Genomic DNA, 5,000 nt, shown 5'->3' on the forward strand with positions numbered 1-5,000 from the left:
GAGCATGTGTTCGATTGGTGCATTAAAGTTAAACAATGTGTTTGTGTCTTAGTGACTGATGGGAACAACAATCAAACTCCACCAGACTCCATGTAAATAATCAGGACTTTTAGCGTGTATAGAGCCAGCATATCTCCACCAGACTCCATGTAAATAATCAGGACTTTTAGCGTGTATAGAGCCAGCATATTTCCACCAGACTTCATGTAAATAATCAGTACTTTTAGCGTGTATAGAGCCAGCATATCTCCACCAGACTCCATGTAAATAATCAGGACTTTTATCATCGTAAAACACACTTCATTCAAAGAGGACAGAAACTAAATAAAACTACCAAAAGCCGTCTTGGTTCATCTTTCCACTGTTCCAACAATCACCACTCTGGTTTGGTTGAAATAAACCCTTAATTCACCCATTTACATGTGGAGATATGCTGGCTCTATACACGCTAAAAGTCCTGATTATTTACATGGAGTCTGGTGGAGATATGCTGGCTCTATACACGCTAAAAGTCCTGATTATTTACATGGAGTCTGGTGGAGATATGATGGCTCTATACACGCTAAAAGTCCTGATTATTTACATGGAGTCTGGTGGAGATATGCTGGCTCTATACACGCTAAAAGTCCTAATTATTTACATGGAGTCTGGTGGAGTTTGGTGATGGCTGTTTCATGTTAAACTAAAAGGATTTTACCGGACTAGTTTCAAAGATTGTTGTTCCCATCAGTCATCAGACACAAAAACATGTGAAAATAGGGTCCGGGGGCCTGTTTCACAAAACCAAGATAAGGGATGAAGCTGGGATTTCCCCGTTATCCTGGATGAATTTAGCCTTGACTCTATAAAAAATAAAAAATAAAGAAACACGCGAAACAGCGTGGCAGATAATAGTGGACAGACTGAATGATATATCTAAAAATATACATTTATGAACTACTGCTCTTAACTGAAACCATTCAATGAGTCACTGTCACTGACTCCACCTAGTCTCTCCTCCTCATCCTGACTCCACCTAGTCTCTCCTCCTCATCCTGACTCCACCTAGTCTCTCCTCCTCAGTCTGACCTAGTCTCTCCTCCTCAGTCTGACTCCACCTAGTCTCTCCTCCTCAGCCTGACTCCACCTAGTCTCTCCTCCTCAGTCTGACCTAGTCTCTCCTCAGTCTGACCTAGTCTCTCCTCCTCATCCTGACTCCACCTAGTCTCTCCTCCTCAGCCTGACCTAGTCTCTCCTCCTCAGCCTGACCTAGTCTCTCCTCCTCAGTCTGACCTAGTCTCTCCTCCTCATCCTGACTCCACCTAGTCTCTCCTCCTCATCCTGACTCCACCTAGTCTCTCCTCCTCAGTCTGACCTAGTCTCTCCTCCTCATCCTGACTCCACCTAGTCTCTCCTCAGTCTGACCTAGTCTCTCCTCCTCAGTCTGACTCCACCTAGTCTCTCCTCCTCATCCTGACTCCACCTAGTCTCTCCTCCTCAGCCTGACCTAGTTTCTCCTCCTCAGCCTGACCTAGTCTCTCCTCCTCAGTCTGACTCCACCTAGTCTCTCCTCCTCAGCCTGACCTAGTCTCTCCTCCTCAGTCTGACCTAGTCTCTCCTCCTCATCCTGACTCCACCTAGTCTCTCCTCCTCAGCCTGACCTAGTCTCTCCTCCTCATCCTGACTCCACCTAGTCTCTCCTCCTCATCCTGACTCCACCTAGTCTCTCCTCCTCAGTCTGACCTAGTCTCTCCTCCTCAGTCTGACCTAGTCTCTCCTCCTCAGTCTGACCTAGTCTCTCCTCCTCAGTCTGACTCCACCTAGTCTCTCCTCCTCAGCCTGACCTAGTTTCTCCTCCTCAGCCTGACCTAGTCTCTCCTCCTCAGTCTGACTCCACCTAGTCTCTCCTCCTCAGTCTGACTCCACCTAGTCTCTCCTCCTCATCCTGACTCCACCTAGTCTCTCCTCCTCATTCTGACTCCACCTAGTCTCTCCTCCTCAGTCTGACCTAGTCTCTCCTCCTCAGTCTGACCTAGTCTCTCCTCCTCAGCCTGACCTAGTCTCTCCTCAGTCTGACCTAGTCTCTCCTCCTCAGTCTGACCTAGTCTCTCCTCAGCCTTGCGTGGCCTTCGTGAACACACCAAGCCAGGCTGCTCAGATGAGACTAAGTCAAGCCTCGCTTTATCAGTTATCCTGGATTTATATATTCTGCTTTTGTGAAACAGGCCCCAGGTTGGAAAAATACCCCAAATAATGAACTATATTTAAACTCTTGTTTTCAGTAAAGGCCAACAAGAGTTTGCATGTCAGGAACTAATGACAGCATGGGAAGTCATTGAACCATTTCCTGGAGAGTAGAAACTGTGATGTCACTGATGTTCAGAAATATATACCATAATAACATGAAGTGGCGCTGCAGCTGCGTGCTGATTGGCCGAAGCGTGGTGTGTTTGTTGTCAGTAGGAAAACCCCAGAGAGTCTGTTTATGGGAAACACAGCGATGATGTCATGTAGAAATAATAATAAACAGTTGAACATTTCTTCAGTGTGACACATTTATTCTGACGGTCTGGTCAATGACTAGGAGAGAAAACTCGCCAAAATGTAACCTAGGGTCTTTTTATGAATGTACACGAGTCAAACTGTCATTTAAAAGTATATTTAGGACGGAAACGCCACTTTTAAGATGGACCGTATTCTGGTTTTTGGGTCCAATGGTCTTTTGAATGGGAGAGCTTAACTTACACCTCAACGGAAGCATTGACAACATTGGTTTACTAACAAAGGTTTTAACTTTTAAATGCTAAAACTTGAATGAAACATCCAAAATTGCACAGAAAATGGCCCTACCAGACTCAGCATGCCATAAACTAGATGTAGCTTCCTTACTGGATCGGTACACGCCAGCGAGAATCAACATACCCACATATGCCTGCAGATCCATTTGATCCATCTTTCTCCACTTGTTGCCATAAACACGTTGGCCCTCCTTGTTTGTCATGTTCAGCACCAGGTCTTCAACAGGCTTTGGCAGAAACAGCTCAAAAGTGGACTTTATGTCATCAATTCGAGACCTTGCATATGCAGTTGCACCACGTTGGCTTGTCTCTCTCTCTGCTGTCAACATGCGACGTCCGTCAGTGGGAGGGATGGAAGACCAGATCAGTGTTTCATCCTTTGACTGGAAATATTCTTCTCTCTCAGCTGGGTCCTCTTCCTCAGATTCTACCTCATCTGTTGATTCTTCATCTTCATCATGAACGGTGCAGTGCTCCCCTTCTGACACTTGTTCCTTTTCGCTTCAGATCGTCATGTCAAGATGTCATGTTCAGCACCAGGCCTTCAACAGGCTTTGAATAAATAAACTTGAATAAAACATCCAAAATTCAGTACGAGCAGTGATCATGAACTGTACGTGCGAAGAGCATTGTCTGGAATCCATCTAATTTTTGGGTAAAATTGGACCCGAGGGTTAAAGCATACAGTATAAATGGTCAATCAATTCTGTGTTACACCTTCAGTGTTACTCCAGTTCAACCCATTACTACATGTTTCCGTATTTAGAGCCAATAGACCTTGTTTACAAAAAGGTATACTCTGTTTTTGAGTAAAAATAAAATGAAACTATGAATTATTTTGACTATTTGACTTATCACAGAGTGGTATATGTCAACGTTTAGTGAGGATGCTGTTTTTTTATGATCATTTTTTTTATTATTATTTTTATATTTTTGAACATAGAACATACAGAACAATCAACTACAATCAAATAAGAACCAAAATCCTCTCCCACCCCCCCCACCCTCTGCAGTCTTGAGGAAAACAAAAAAAAACAAATACAAGAAAACAGAAATCACGCCTTGCCTAGTCGCTTTCCTCTACCTGTGATGCTGAGGTCATTAGGACTGATACCTGTGATGCTGAGGTCATTAGGACTGATACCTGTGAGGCTGAGGTCATTAGGACTGATACCTGTGAGGCTGAGGTCATTAGGACTGATACCTGTGACGCTGAGGTCAGTAGGACTGATACCTGTGACGCTGAGGTCATTAGGACTGATACCTGTGAGGCTGAGGTCATTAGGACTGATACCTGTGAGGCTGAGGTCAGTAGGACAGATACCTGTGCTGCTGAGGTCATTAGGACTGATACCTGTGATGCTGAGGTCATTAGTACTGATACCTGTGACGCTGAGGTCATTAGGACTGATACCTGTGACGCTGAGGTCAGTAGGACTGATACCTGTGATGCTGAGGTCATTAGGACTGATACCTGTGATGCTGAGGTCATTAGGACTGATACCTGTGACGCTGAGGTCATTAGGACTGATACCTGTGATGCTGAGGTCATTAGGACTGATACCTGTGCTGCTGAGGTCATTAGGACTGATACCTGTGATGCTGAGGTCATTAGGACTGATACCTGTGCTGCTGAGGTCATTAGGACTGATACCTGTGCTGCTGCACCTTTCCACAGGTCTATAGGGTATGCCAGGTCGATGACCTGGCTTTGTTAATCCTTGCTGTAGAGAGCTCCAGCATAACTATGTCCAGGAAACATGCCAACCACTGTTTTATACAAAGCGAGTGGGGGGGAGCCAGCGCTGAGCTATCATTTTCTTGGTTGCAGTTGAGCCAGCTAGCCAAATCTTTCTTCTGTCTCCCAAGCAGGTGTCATTTAGAGTCGTCATTAAGTAACAGAACAATCAGGTCAGTAGGAATTCAACATCCTATCACATCAGATATTATTGATGTTGTTTTATTCCAGGACTCATGCACCTGTTCACACTCCCAGATCATGTGCAGGAAAGTTCCAGTTTGTTCAGGTTGGCAGAACGTGCAATAGGGAGTAGGAATGGCTTCAGAGACGTAGCTCTTCTGAGGAGTCCGTGAGGATGCTGTTTTTAAATCATTTGAAGTTTTTTAATTGCAGCCCATAATCACACCTGTTGTCCTCTGGGGTCAAAAACGACCCCGTCTGGTATGACGGTTGATAAAGCATAAAGTATTAATTATCACCCA

This window comes from Sander vitreus, unplaced genomic scaffold, assembly GCF_031162955.1.
Source record: "Sander vitreus isolate 19-12246 unplaced genomic scaffold, sanVit1 ctg259_0, whole genome shotgun sequence".
NCBI lineage: Eukaryota > Metazoa > Chordata > Actinopteri > Perciformes > Percidae > Sander > Sander vitreus.